General features: G+C 40.6%; 1 protein-coding gene across 1 annotated transcript in view; it reads right to left on the bottom strand.

The window, feature by feature from the left end:
- The window catches only part of plcl1 (phospholipase C like 1), a 133,563-nt gene that overhangs the window by 51,711 nt on the left and 65,599 nt on the right, over window positions 1-16,253 (bottom strand). The gene's annotated exons all lie outside the window — the stretch shown is intronic.

Genomic DNA, 16,253 nt, shown 5'->3' with positions numbered 1-16,253 from the left:
TTTCTAATGAGCTCTAACCACTGGAGCTAAAATGATAGCAGTAATTGCAACTGGCATGGAGTGCAGAGTTGGCCACCTCTCTGCTGTACACTCCTTTACTTTGGTGCTCAACCGGCAAGTAGTGCTTCATTTGTACACATATAATATACTGTAACAGAAGTCTGCTAATAGTAACTGTTCTCCTCCTTAAATATTGGAAATACACTCGCTTCATTGGGTAAGCCTATTCTACTGCTCGTTGCCTGCTCATCAACATCGCATGGCAGCAATTCTCTGACTTTAATAATAATAATAATAATACAATTTATTTGAGAGCGCCTTTCAAAAATCCAAGGTCACCTTACAAAAGAACAACATTAATAAGATAAGATACCTTTATTAGTCCCACAAGGGGAAATTTCATAAAAGAAGCAATAGTCATAAAATACATAAAATAAGTTAAAATTGCAAAGCAGAACTTGACAACAGGTAAAATCAGCACTAAAGCGAATAAGGCAGTGTGAACAGATGTGTTCAAACAGGTTGTGTTGACTTCAGTGTTGACTTTAGTCAACACGACCGCTAAATTTCAAACCCAGCATCAGAATGGGAAAGAAAGGTGATTTAAGCCAGCGGTCCCCAACCTTTTCTGTTCCACAGACCGGTTTAATGTCAGAGAATATTTTCACGGACAGGCCTTTAAGGTGTCACTGATAAATACAACAAAATAAATGATACGACCAAGACAAAAACTGTGGTATATTGTAAATATAACAATAAACGCAAATTCACTGTGTGGTTGTGTAACTTTATTAGCAGCGCCCTCCTGAGATGCACCAACAACATTGAGAGTAACATCCTCCTCTCTGCCCCTTAATGCTCTCTGGTCGCTATGGTAACACGTAAATGTTTCTTTCAAAGTAAGACACAAAACTACAACACGGGAAAAGACCCAGGGAAACCGAGTTAACGATAAAAACCCTGAAAACCATAAATTTCACATCTGAGCCTCATCTCTCGCGGCCCGGTACCAAACGACTCACAGACGCTTATTTAAGCGACTTTCATATGAAAGTAAAACTGAATTGAACTCAACTGTCACGGTCCTGGGTCGGTGACCCAGTGCTTTGAGTTTCTTGTGTCTCTGAGTTTTTGTATTATGATCTTAGTTCTCTTTGTTGCCCCAGTTTATTCTATAGTCTAGCGCTTTGGCTTTCTTGTATTCTGTTTAGTTTTCTGAGTATTTAGTAGCTGTCTGTGTCTCTTTGTTGTTGTTCTGTGTTTCTTAGTTGCTCTGTCTCCCCTAGTCAAGTCTGCACGCCGGAGGCCCAGCTGTTTTCGCCCACTTCCCCTTCCCGTAGGAAGCGGCGCAGATGCCGCCATAAAATGGACGATGTTAAGCAACTCCCGGTGGTGAGTTACAATGATTATTTTTCTCCCGCTTCTATGGACATTAAAAACAATAGACTCACTCCTGATCCTGTCGATGTGTCAGTTCACATCAAAAGTTCAATCCTGTTTCTAGTGATTTTGCGTTTGGGTCCGTTTCCTCCCTGCACGCAGCCGGATCATGACATCAACATCACAAAGAAATAGCAGATCCTAGACTTTACTCAGTAGCAACTGATTTAGAAACCCTGATCCTAACAGTGTGTAGCTGAAGAATGGAAAATATCACAGTGTAGCTACAGTCAGCTTTATGTAATATTTCACTATGTCATCTTTACCTGTAAGCACCCTTTAAAAATGTTTATTATTATTATTATTATTATTGTTAATACTGAAATATAAAAGTCATCAACTATCATATGAAGCACCTTTTCAAATAATTGTAGCAGTCAAGAAATCCTTTGCATGCTCTTGTCTCAAAAAGAAACTGTACTTTTACTTGAGTGTTTCTTTTGAAATATTGCTCTGATTTTTACAAATGATTTTTTTCTTTGCAGGGAAAAAAAACAGGAAGCCTACACAACAGAGACAAGGACAGGACAAACAGAGCAGTGATTGCCTCTGAACAAAAGAAAGGGAACAAGGCAAAAAAAGAGGAAGAGTTGAAATCGTTGCCTCGTCCTATTCGGTACATTGATTTCCAATTCCCATATCCGTACACCTCCCAGTACACAGAGACACGGATAAGCAGCAAGGTCAGAGTTTTAAATGAGAGCTTGTTTGTCTTTATTCACTTTACTGTGCCACAGAATGTCTTTTTCATTACATTGGTCAGCAGAGGCCGGACAGAAGAGCTTACAGAAAACAGGTCAGTGGGTATTTAGGTGGACAGATCAGAGTGGGGAGTGGCCATAAACTGCGTCTCTTTGACTGTGCTAGTGATGCTCTGGGGCAGTATGGACAGTTGAGAACATTGATGTTGGTAGCTGTCGTTACTAATCCGGCATGTGCACGTTGCGAGACTACATGTTTCCACTAGGGCTGCTCGATTATGGCAAAAATGATAATCACGATTATTTTCACTGAAATTGAGATCACGATTATTTGACGATATTTATTTAACCCTTTAAGACCTACTATAGAACCAAGTCCACCAGAGCTTATATTATTATTATTATTTTTTTACATGCTGTAGTGCCATTTGTGGGAGCATTTCAAGTTGCTATACATCAATACAACTGTTATAGCCCATATTTTAATAATATGTATGCATTAAGTCCATAGTAATTACATAAATTGCAAAAAAGTGCAATAAACTACAAAAAAAATTGAAAATCGCTTTTGTTTTGTTTACATATATTTCTACTTGGAGAAATTTAAGAGGTTTATCCCTCAAAACTTTAAATACAATAAAGTTGCAAAAAATAGTTTACAACAACAGGAAATTTATTTTGAGTGTCTTCATAGTTTTATTTTGGAGATACACCAATTTTTATATACTGCAGGAAAAACAAAAAACAATCCTATGATGCAAATTTGCAAAGAAAACAGCATGTGCATCATTTCACTGTGGGAAGTGTTACGAACAGCTGATAGGAACGGCAAAGCGTGTTTCTGGAATATTATGTTTTTGTTCCTGCAAGCGCTTTTTATGCAATTTTTGCAAAGCTTTATGTGGAAGGAAACCGTGACCGAGGACAAGCTGATGGCATCAGATGTAAGTACAACTCCTCCGGTTTCATATGCAAAACAAATTATTGCGCTAGCTTACACGGTTCAGGTTCTACAGGGATTTAAAAATAGTTACGCAAAACGGAGCGTGCTGCTCTGACCGGCTTTAAAGGGTTAACAATGACTTTAAAAAAATAATATAAAATAGTGTGCAACACCACTGAAGTTTTTTTTTTTTTTTTTAAACTCTCTTTTCAACCAACGGCAGTCACTCTCCAAATAACTTCTGCTTAGCTTTCCGAGCTTCCCTCGGGTCCTCTTAATCAGCGGTCTCCAACCTTTTTTGCGCCACGGACCAGTTTATGCCCGACAATATTTTCACGGACCGGCCTTTAAGGTGTCGCGGATAAATGAGGGAGGGGCTAATAATCGGCTCAGTCATTTTTAATGATCGTTGAAAGCCCAGATCGTAATCGTGATTAAAATTCGATTAATTGAGCAGCCCTAGTTTCCACTGTCACTGCATGACACAGGCCGTCCAGGAAAGTAAGGCCACGTCCTTAAAAAAGCCTTTAGTGCAAAGTCCTGTTTCCAGCTATAATCCACCGTCTGCATTAAGCTCTCCCCTTTGTTTGACTTCACCACACTTTTTAACTCTGATATGATCACGCTCACACTCATTGTTGAGTAACTGCCAGGGGAAAGAAAAAATCAGCACGGATGGAGAAACAGTCCAGAGAAATGGAACCAAAAGCTGGAGGCAAGAGGAGATGTAATAAAGGTCAGGCTGGACAAATTAAGAGAATGGATTGGACTTAAGTGGATATGCAAGAAACAAGTAAAATGGAAGGATTGGTTTGCAAACAAGCACAAATAAAATATTCAGCACAAAGAAGCAAAGACGGGAGATGAAAGAAGGACTGTGATGCAACAAGTGCAGACACAAAATGCAGACTAGTAGGAGACGGGACAAAAGTAGAATACATGGTTAGAGAACAATAGCTCATTGTGTTGGAAAGCCTTGGACAGCAGATAAAGTGGTTACAGCAGCTGGCTCTTCACTAAGGACTGCCACACTATTTCTATACCTGGTTATATCAAATGGGCACAGAAGACAAGCCTCAGGCTCGTATGAGCACCTGCACACAGCGAGGAGACTGGTGCAAAATTGTAGCTAATATCAGTCTTGTCACAGTAACTGAGAGCTACCAATGAACAAGAAATCTCTTTCCAGACTGTTTTCTATATCCAAACAATGAACAAATAAAGAAAATATCTCCGTATACTTCAATCTAGTGTGACTCCATCAACAGTTTTGTTTTAATCTTCTAAAATCCAAAAATGTCATGATTCTTTTTTGACGTAAAACAAGAAACATCTATGCATTCTCTAAATCAGAGGTCCCCAACCCCCGGGTCACGGACCGGTACCGGGCCGCGAGAGTTGAGCCTCGGGTGTGAAATTTATGTTTTTCAGGGGTTTATTTATATTTGTTTTGTAGTTTTGTCTTATTTTGAAAGAAATATTTACGCGTTACCATAGTGACCAGAGAGCATTAAGGGCAGAGAGGAGGACGTTACTCTCAATGTTGTCGGCGCACTTCAGGCGGTCGCTGCTAATAATGAATGTGTTTATTATTATATTTACAAAATACCACAGTTGTCTTGCTCGTATCATTTTATTTTGTTGTATTTATCCGGCACACCTTAAAGGCCGGTCCGTGACATGGAAAAATGGTCCGTGGAGCAAAAAAGGTTGGGGACCACAGGTCTAAATAGAAAACCTACTTTATTGACTCTTCTTTTTTTTTGTAACAAATGTAAAACTGCATTCACAGGAGGAAAAAAACTGCTCTGAGTAACATCTGAAATGGACCTTTAGCACAGAATGATGACAGAATGATATCCAATTCATTTTTATTTTATTTAGCGCCAAATTACAACAACAGTCACCTCAAGGCACTTTATATTGTAAGGTGCAGTGCCAGCAACAATAGAGAAGACAACAATCAGATGAACCCCTTTGAGCAACACTTTGTGACACCGGGGAAGAAAAACTCAATTTTCACAGGAAGAACCTCTGTGCTGAAGGAGGGGCAGCCATCTGCCACAGGAAGCAAACCAGAGGCAAATATGAAGCCTCTTCATCTTAAAACTATGTCAACTCCATGAGCCAAAAAAACATTTGATAATCAACAGTTAAAGAAGTGCCATGCATGCAATATTGTTAAGATATTCATTGTGTGTACTCATGTTGTACAGTGTTTAACTGCATTATGGTTACTGTGGTTTAACAGAGACAGTATTTTAGTGCTCACCACAAGGAGGCACTGTTTCATTGTACGTTCCTAAAACAGAAGAAGAAGAGAAATAGATACGGCACCTATGAGAAAAGTTTTGCCGCGTGTTAATGAGGAATAAAGTTCCCAAAATATTAAGGACATTTTTGCCTCCGTCGTCATTTTCCTTCGAGTTGATCGCTGTCGATGCTGCAATACTCAACAGGTTATGGGCCCAGGGCCGACTCGAAGAAGAGTTTTTTCTCATGAAGATCCGGAGCCACAACGGATAGCGGGCTAACGGCTAAATAGCAACATGGATCAACGAGGAGCAAGCAGGCTGCCTCGACTCATGTTTGACGGAGATGAGACCAGATATGAACTTTGGGAAACTAAGGTGCTAGGATATTTGCACTTGTTGGGATTAAAAGCCACTGTTCTGAAGGAACCGAACAGTGAGGCTGAAGTAGCAGCAGACGGTAAGAAGAACGCTGACGCTTACGCCGAGTTAATCCAATTTTTGGACGATAAAAGCCTCTCACTGATTATGAGAGATGCCCCTGATAATGGGAGAAGAGCATTAGAAATATTGAGGGACTACTACGCTGGAAAGGGGAAGCCCCGAATCATCAACCTGTACACCACGCTATCATCGCTTCAGAAAAAGAGGGAAGAGACTGTCACAGACTATGTCATCAGAGCAGAGGCCGCCATTACAGCACTGCGCAATGCGGGTGAGACTTTAGGTGATGGATTATTGATTGCTATGGTTTTAAAAGGTCTACCTGAAAGTTTTAAGCCATTTGCAATACACGTTACTCACGAAAAAGACGATATGACATTTGCTGAGTTCAAAACAAAGCTACGGAGTTTCGAAGACACTGAAAAGTCAAGCGCATCCGAGTGTAGCGACAACGTAATGAAAACAGGAGGAAGAACCGGGCGTGAGCACACGAGATCCAGCGCACAATGCAGATACAAGAGCGATGTGGACATTGTGTGTTTCAAGTGTGGACTAAAAGGCCACCGAGCAAAAGTGTGCAGACGGAGGACATGGTGCAGTCATTGCAAAAGCAGCACACACAGTGATACCACATGTAGACATAAAGACAAACAAGATGGCGCGCGGAAGGTCGCAGATGAGAGCGGCAACGGATCCAAAGCAGAAACGCCAGATTATGCCTTCAGGATTAAGGGCGTAGACATCAAAGTCCAGCAGTCAGCGTACAGCATTGAGGAGAAAGGCCTGTTGGTGGACACTGGGGCTACCTCACACATCATTAACAGCATCGCCAAGTTCAAGAGCTTCGACGACGCGTTCAGACCGGAGTCACACAGCGTAGAACTGGCAGACGGTACCCAGTGCAGAGGCGTCGCCCAACAGAGGGGGGACGCAGAGGTGTTCCTGATTGACAATACAGGCCAGCGACGCAAAGCAACGCTGAAAGATGCGCTGTTTATTCCATCATACCCCCAGAACATATTCTCTGTAAAGTCAGCCACTGCATTAGGAGCAACAGTCACCTTTAAACAAGGGCAGGACACGTTGACCCACAAAGACGGTACTAACTTTAACATTCATGTGTATGGCAAGTTGTACTATTTGCAGACTGAAGTTGAGGGTAATGATAAGTGTAACACCTGTCATGACATACAGGCATGGCATGAGATATTAGGTCATTGCAACTATGAAGATGTAGTAAGATTGCAAGGTGTGGTTAACGGTATGCAGATTAAGGGGAGAACCGATAGACCTGAAAAGGAATGTGAAGTGTGTATCCAGGGAAAGTTTGCACAAACCCGAAACAGAGATCCTGATACAAGAGCAAAGGCTCCTTTACAAATGGTACACACAGATTTAGCAGGTCCGATAGCCACTGAATCTATTGATGGGTACAAATATGTGCAGTCATTCACTGATGATTATTCAAACTCAGTGTTTGTATATTTCCTGAAGACGAAAACTGATACAGTGCAGGCAACAGAGAAATTTCTAGCGGATGTTGCACCATATGGCAACGTAAAATGCATTAGATCAGACAATGGGACAGAGTTCATATGCAGAGATTTTCAAACCCTGTTAAGGAAAAATGGCATTAAACATGAAACATCAGCCCCGTACTCACCCCATCAAAACGGTACAGCCGAGAGGGGGTGGCGTACTCTTTTCGAGATGGGCAAGTGCATGCTGATTGAGAGTCAGCTACCGAAATGCCTATGGAACTATGCCATTCAAACTGCTGCTGTAACACGGAACAGATGCTTTAATAAGCGAACAGGGAAAACACCCTACCAAATGCTGACAGGTAAAAAGCCAGACTTGTCAAAAATGCAGAAATTTGGGTCTGTGTGCTATGCATACAAACAGGACAAGGGGAAACTTGATTCAAAATGTGACCAAGGTTTCTTTGTAGGTTATGATAAGAACAGTCCCGCCTACTTAGTTTACCACCCTGAAACTGAGAAAGTTCAGAAACATAGACTTGTTAAGTTTGTGAGCAAAGTAAATGTAGAAAGACAAACACAGACAGATGAGGGAGAACTAAATGATGACTGTAGCAGAGTAAGACAGCCTATGGCTAACAGACCTTCAGAGAAAGGTGACAAGGACAATGAGGTTCCAGAACCTATTGTGACAGACACAAGTCCACAAAGTGGTATACCTGATGAGCGTGAACGAAAAGAGACAAATGTGACAAGTGATGGATTTGTCAACAAAAGGTATCCTCTTAGGGAGAGAAGAAAACCGGGACATTTAAATGACTTTGTAGCTGCCAACAGTGGCGGCGATGAGATCCACACTACCATAGACTACTGCTACAGGGCAGTGTGTGGTGTCCCAAACACATTTAAGGAAGCCATAGAATCAGCTAACTCAAAGAACTGGATCAAAGCCATGGATGAAGAAATCCACTCGTTACGGGAAAATGACACTTTCACCTTAACCACTTTGCCAAAAGGGAAGAAAACAGTGGGGGGAAAGTGGGTTTATTCCATTAAGAGTGACATTGAGGGAAACGACAGATACAAGGCAAGGTTCGTAGCCAAAGGTTACAGCCAACAGTTGGGGATAGATTATGGAGAGACATTCTCACCAACAGCCAACTTAACCAGCATAAGAGTTTTGCTACAGAAAGCAGCGCAGGAGAACCTGTTACTTCACCAAATGGATGTGAAGACAGCGTATTTACACGCTCCCATTGATTATGAAATCTACATTGATCAGCCAGAAGGTTATGAAGAGGGAGAAGGGCTAGTCTGTAGATTACAAAAATCCTTGTATGGGTTAAAACAATCTGGTGGTAACTGGAATAGGATCTTGCATGAATACCTAACAGCGAACAGTTTCAGGCAAAACCCAGCAGACCACTGTGTTTATACCAAAGAGACAAAAGATGGTAAGGTGATTATGATCATCTGGGTGGACGACCTGATAATTGCTGCTGGCAATGAAAAGGTAATGAAGGATGCGAAAGAAATGCTTTCAGTCAAATTTAAGATGAAAGACTTGGGCAGACTTAAGCATTTTCTGGGTATTGATTTCACTCAGTCTGATGGATGTGTAACAATGTCACAAGAAACCTATGTCAACAAGATACTGATGAGGTTTAACATCAGTGGAAAGTGCGTGGAAAGGGTCTCCAGTTTCAAGTTTCTGGGTGTGCACATAGACACAGACCTCCAATGGAGCTCTAACACCTCTGCGGTCTTAAAGAAGGCCCAACAGCGTCTCCACTTTCTGAGAATCCTCAGAAAAATGGACCTGAAGAAGGAGCTGCTGACCGTCTTCTACCGCTGCTCCATTGAAAGTGTGCTGACATATTGCATCGGTGTGTGGTTCTCCAGCTGCACCACAGCACACAGAAAGGCACTCCAGAGGGTCATCAACATGGCCCAAAAAATCATTGGACATCCTCTTCCCTCCCTGAAGGACCTGTACAGCACTCGCTGTCTCAAGAGGGCACGCAGCATCCTACGGGACTGCACACACCCAGGACACCGGGTGTTTAAGCTGCTGCCGTCTGGCAGGAGGTTCAGGCTGCTGAGGTCCCGAACAAATAGACTCAAGGACAGCTTTTACAACAGGGCAATAGCCCTGATCAATGTAAATAGCTGACCTGACTGGATACCTCCCTGGACTTTTTAGGGGGAGGTAACAATGTTTAAAACGATAACAATAATATTTATATTTATAACAAGGTGCAATAATAATTAATGTGCAATAATAACAGTGTGCAATACACATACACTTATTCTTCTTTTTTATACTAAGTTAATATACTGTGTTGTGTTGTTTGTTACGTTGTGATGTGTCATATCGTGTCGTGTTGTGTTATATGTAGTGCCGACGTAGGACAGTTTTTCCAATTTCATTGTACTACTGTACTATGTATGACTGTGCAATGACAATAAAGAGTTATCTTATCTTATCTTATCTTAACATGCAGAACTGTAAACCCAGAGGAACTCCCTGTGATCAGAAGTTGTGTTACACAGAAGGTGCTACTAAGATAAGAGATGTGAGGATGTATAGAGAGGCTGTAGGCAGTCTTATATACCTCGCATCAGGTACCCGCCCTGACCTGAGTTTTGTGGTAAGCAAGTTGTCACAACATTTCCATGAACCCACAGAAGAACAGTGGGGAACTGTGAAACACGTGTTGAGATATCTCAAAGGGTCCAAGGATAAGAAGTTGTGTTTTAGAAGAAACACAGATGAGAATTTGGATCTAGTGGCCTACAGTGATGCTGACTGGGCAGGTGACACTGCCGATCGACGCAGCACTACTGGGTACTGTGTACGCCTAGGTAACAACAGTTCTTTGGTTTCATGGAAGACCAAGAAACAGCCCACTGTGGCGCTCTCCACCTGTGAAGCAGAGTATATGGCTCTGGCTTCCACAATGCAAGAGTGTATATATTTAGAACAGCTTTTGAAAGGTATAGATGACTACAGCTACACTCAAACAATAGTGTACGAGGACAACCAGGGAACAATTGCCCTGGCTAAAAACCCTGTGAGCCGACAGAGGTGCAAACATGTGGACATTAAATATCATTTTGTAAGGTCCATTGTAAATGAAGAGAAAATGTGTCTGTTATATTGCACCACTGAAGAAATGGTTGCAGATGTTATGACCAAACCTGTTTCTAAGCTAAAACTTGCTAAGTTTGCTAACGTTATGTTTGGTGCTTAAAAGAAAAAAGGAGAGAAAAAGAAAAAAGGAAGTGTGGTAGAGATTGTACAACTGTTTATCGTTTATTGTACAACTTTTCTTTGATTCCAGCAACCTGAGTACAAGAGGGGGTGTTAAGATATTCATTGTGTGTACTCATGTTGTACAGTGTTTAACTGCATTATGGTTACTGTGGTTTAACAGAGACAGTATTTTAGTGCTCACCACAAGGAGGCACTGTTTCATTGTACGTTCCTAAAACAGAAGAAGAAGAGAAATAGATACGGCACCTATGAGAAAAGTTTTGCCGCGTGTTAATGAGGAATAAAGTTCCCAAAATATTAAGGACATTTTTGCCTCCGTCGTCATTTTCCTTCGAGTTGATCGCTGTCGATGCTGCAATACTCAACAAATATTTTCAAACATAAATGTTAGCACGGTATGAACAGCAAAATTGCCTGACATTAGAGCTGCATCAGCATAAAGGCATAACACAGGAATCCTTCCCAGGAGGAGGCTAACAGCTGAGGGCTAATCTGCGTAGCCGCTGGTCGTGTTGTATTATGTCTTACTTTGTTATATTTCCTTAAAATATTAATGCAGCCTCTGGGGAAGAGTACATTCTGCTAATGCCTGATGAGTATAATTAATGGGTTTATTTTTTTAATAAAAATACTAAACTTTAATTGTGTCATTCTGGAGTTATTGCTCTGTAACCATAATTCTTTTGTGTTCACTGTATATGTAAAAGTGCTGTGTGGATTGTTTGTATAATGGCGGGTTAAATGTCACTTTTCGTCTGTTCTACAAAGCTGCTCAAAACTGTTACTTAACTGTTACTTCTATTTTTATAACACACAAATTTGGATCGCTGTAGCCAAACTAGATATGGTATGATTCAACGACCTCATCTTTTTCATTAATCTTGCCACCGGTCTGAAACCAGCTAAAAGCATTTACTCTATGGCAGACAACAAGGTCTTTCTAGCAGTGTTACAGTTTATCCCAGAGGGAATGCAGGCATGTCACGTTTATTCCCACACCAAATTGGGAAAACAATTTTGCATTAAGCTGGTTTGATGACCAGAGGGCACTGTTATGTTGAGTCAGTAAAAGGAAAACAACAAGAGCGCTGTAGCATGTGAAAGGAGAACTACAAAGCACAAGCTGGTATTAATAACAAAACTAACTTATGATTTTAATTGTAATCTTCTTGAGCAAAATCACAGAACTACTAAACGAAATGTTTAAAAAAAAAAACATGAACTGTCTTCTCCTACTCGACAGGCAAACGTACAGGAAGCTCTATACGATGTAAATAAACCTAAAGTGCATTCCATAAGTTAAGTTAAACGCAATAGGTATGGAATATATTAAACATATTTTGGTCTGACAAGTACACAGACTAGTGGCACTGATGGTATATTTAGACTTTTATTCTTGTGGGTCTGTAATGTGGTTTCCAGTGTAAAGATTTGGCTGGCAAAAGGTCAGTATGAAACCTGTGTAAGAATTAATGACTCCATGTTTGGCTTTTCCAATCTGGATAAAAACTAATGTTCCCGCAACTGTACATTGTATGGGGCACAGGCAAGTCATTCAAGTGGGGCTCACTGCTCCTCCACATCTAAAGCCTCCAGCTGAGGTGGTTTTGGCATCTGAGCAAGATGTCTCCAGAACAAACCCTAGGCGAGGTGTTTGGGCATGTCCAACTGGGAGGAGGCCAGGTGTGACCAGTGGAGAGATTATGTCTCCAGCTGGTCTGGCGATGTCTTGGTGTCGTCCCAGAAGAGCTGGAGAACCAATATGATGTTAGGCTTAGTGCATGTTTAATCAATAAACTCAAGGGGGTTTTTGTGATAGAAAATATTTGAACCCCCCACAATAACTCATGTCACTCATGTTACCGTCTTATATGTAACATTTAATGATTTGTGAACCAAACAAAGGTGGAGGCAGTAATCAATCCCTGCAACTTTACAAACCACTAAAAGAAACAACAGCCTTCATTCAAGTTCTCTCTCCTGCACAGCGACCTTCTGTGTTGAATGACCTTGGACATTAACATGAATTTCCTTTTAAAACACTCAAACGCATACAAAGTGCCATTCATCAATGCCTATGCTGTGCCTGCAGACTGCTTCAGTGTTTCCATATATTGACTAAATTGTTAGCCTCATTTATAAAGCTCTGTGTCTTGCACACACAGAGACACAAACACTGACCAGACAACACCTGGCACTTGCATAAATCCAGCCCCAATCTGATGGCACGATCTGGCTAATTATCCCTCAGCACACTGGCAGGAGATTATCAAAATAGATTACTGTGCTGCCAGTGCGTCCACAGTCTTACATCCACTGCAACCCGCAATTTGCTGTGTGTCACAATGACCCGCAACTGTTCCACTGTGTTGCACTTAAAGTCAAGCTGTAACACTTTCCAATATGTATCCAAATTAAGATCAATGAGCTCCATGAATGCAAAGTAAAACTGCTGACCTCTTAGATTTGTATAAATACATTTGCCAATGTTCTAGTTGACTGAGTTTAAATAGTTGCAGACAACCGAGGCTTGTTTTTAGTAAGTTATTCCCTTTTAAAAATGTAGTTTTAAAAGGCAAAGCTAAAACAGCCACTACCAAAGCATTAACAACCTGATTTCAACAGCTGCGTAAAATGTGAATAAAAACAGAACGCAATTATTTGTAAATCACATAAGCCCAAATTTTATTCACGATAGAAAATGCAGTCACATTCCAGCACCGCAAGCCCAGCAGAGCTCATCGAGTAAAATGTAAAAAATATACGTCAGTGAAGAATACCAAAAGAAAGCAATCTCTCTCCCTTTATTTAAGTTAACACAGTTAACCATGTCACACGCTGGCCAAGCTTTTTAATTCAGCCATTTACTTTGTTATTAGAATATTTTAATGTCATGTTTCAAATCAAGAGGCTTCTGTTCCTGAGCTCATGAGCAACTGTTTCTGTTTTTCTCAGGACAGCAACTACAGACACAACTGTCTTTGCGTGCCTTTCAGTGAGTCCCTGCAGGCCACTGGTTTGAATATAATGTAAGTCTTTTTTGTTTAATGATGTGAGAAAATGCAGCCTGTACATGTGTTTATTACAAAAGTGCGTGTTGGCCATGGTTAGGCCAGTGCTGATCTGTCATATTATAATTGTGTGTCATAAATAGCAACATTGAGAAAAAGATCAGAATAGTTTCCAGAAGACTTTGTTTCTTCATTGTTTTTTATTTTGCTGATAAATGTACTCCTTACTTCTGTACATATCACTCCTTGTACAGGAAGTAGGGATTGTCCAAAAACAACCTCAGCACTGTCTAACACATCCGTCCAAAGCTCCAGTCATTATCCTCAATAAGTGAGGACAGAAACAGCATAAAGGTCAACAGTCGGAATATTCTCATGTCTATATGCAATGACCTTTATCTTTGAAGCAGTGGTTTCAAATTTCAGAGTTATGTTTGTAATGTGCCATTTTGGACATAATGGTGTATGATAGCAATTAGTGATGTGCCATTTCACATCAATCACAATAATATCAGCATCAATTTTTACATGCTGTAAAAATGTCCAAACACGATGTCACAATGCTAAACTTTTACATTTTGTAGCGCACAATAACTGCTGCTTTAAAAACCACAAATAACAGCGTCAAGTACAACCAGGTGTTGATGGAACGCGAGGAGGCGATACTACTGGTTGGTGATGAGCGACTCAACTAAGCACTGCTGGAGAACTCGCCAGTTGCGCTCCGTGTGACAGGAAAAGCAGACGGGGGATGGAAATTACTGATGTGGTTACATGGCTTTAAGCAGCTGATTAAGAAGCTGCTTAAAGCCAGGTAGAAAATATTTGTCCACTTACATTTTATCATGTGACAGGTTACTGAAGAGTTACAAGGTGACATTATTTAGCTATTGGTATACTAAAGTGCTAAGCAGCCATGTTATACTTTACTTACATTACGTTTCCTTTGCAACTGCCTTCTTAACTATTTTTCTGCTTGTGTTTGACCTATGCTGTGTCGTTACTACTGCATTATTATGCATGGCATCAGATTCACATTTTGAATTAGGTAGTTTGTCTTCAGTGGCAGATCACTAGAAAAGAAGGACGGAAAAGCAGATAAGATGTTCAGTGTTCTTTGTTCACTATTCTAACAACATTATCACATTATTCCTTTAAATATTGTGATATAATTCTGAGGCCACATCACACACCTCCACTAATAACTGCCATTCCTAATGTGTATTTAGTTAACCATTCATGTATTTTTCAGTGATAGGAAAATTAGGTCTGCTATGATAACTAGAACAGAAGAGATGAAATGCTTCCTTGATCTCTGAGCTGCTACATCATAGTAAGACATGAGCTTGATGAGGGAAATCTTTTGTAAAGAATCTGCCTAAGGCCACATTTACCAGCAGCAGAACGCTCCTACAGAAAACGACAGCTTAAGGATTCAGGTATTACTTGTCATCTGTCTGTGTGTGTCCGACATTAAGCTTAAAGTCTTAACACTTCTGTCATAATATCATATTTTCAACAATATGTGCAACTGTAACCATGGGTCCAATAAGACTGGTGGAGAAGGAATATCGAGTGGTGTATGAAGAGAGCTCTGTAGGCCACAAACTGCTCTACAGAGCATTTGAAACAAAAGGAGAAGACACCTTAAACTTATCTAAGCAGCTCAATGTCAGGCAGATGTGTTGACAAGATGAAAGAGCCTCAACTGTCACTTTTTCTTGACAATATTCATGCAGAAATATTACAGTTTGTAAACAGTATCAGGCTTTATAGTTTACAAAGGCTTTGGCACCTTCTCCCACATCTCTGCAGGTCTTTTTTCCCTGAGCTCATGAGTCTTGTTCACTGTGATTTTTTTTTTGCTAAATTGTATTTGGAGCGCTGGCGAAACTTATTGAAAGATGATACGGACAGAGAGTGCAGAGAAAGAGATGGAGTGTGAAGGTGGTGAAAGAGTCGAAGATGATAAAAATCTGATTAGCACTCTGAGGGAGTTGTAAAAAACCAGAATGATTAATTGATGTCCGTGACCAGAAGTGCCTGTGTTTGAGTATGTGGGTGGGAGTGTGTGCAGATATTTCAGTACATACCCACAACTGTGTTTGGGTGAGTCACAAAATCAAAGGTGTTAGAATTCTGATTCCTACCAGTGTTAAGCTAATATTTGTTGTTTCCTGCACAGTAAGGATTCTGTGCTGCACACTTTGGCAAACAACACAGTCAGCTCCATTTTAATCATTATAAATGCCTTACAAACATCTCTGACTGGTAAAAATGACAGTGAGTCTGACAGAGCATACGTTTCAGGCTTTTGACAATGCAAGTACAAAGAGGCTCCAACAACACCTGGGTAAGTGACCTGGGTATTGTGACCATGTGGATAATAATTATGGTTTAGCTAGTGTGTGTGTGTGTGTGTGTGTGTGTGTGTGTGTGTGTGTGTGTGTGTGTGTGTGTGTGTGTGTGTGTGTGTGTGTGTGTGTGTGTGTATTTTGGGGGGATTCAAATTTAGAATTTTGCAAATTTTGCATGCACAGAAAGCATGTGCATGCAAATGTGGCCAAATAAGCAGGAATTATTCTTTAATAAAGCTGCAATTTGAAATAATAATTTAATTGAATAATTTGAAAAATATATTTTTAAACTTTTTAATTTGTCTGTAATTTTTTCCTACCAAAAAAAACCAAGGGGACATCTTAAA

This window comes from Diplotaxodon limnothrissa, linkage group LG16 (assembly GCF_057381915.1).
Source record: "Diplotaxodon limnothrissa isolate DT_005_m linkage group LG16, D_limnothrissa_male_GT1.1, whole genome shotgun sequence".
Lineage (NCBI taxonomy): Eukaryota > Metazoa > Chordata > Actinopteri > Cichliformes > Cichlidae > Diplotaxodon > Diplotaxodon limnothrissa.
Note: the sequence above shows the minus strand (reverse complement) of the source record. Positions and strands in the feature narration are given on the sequence as shown.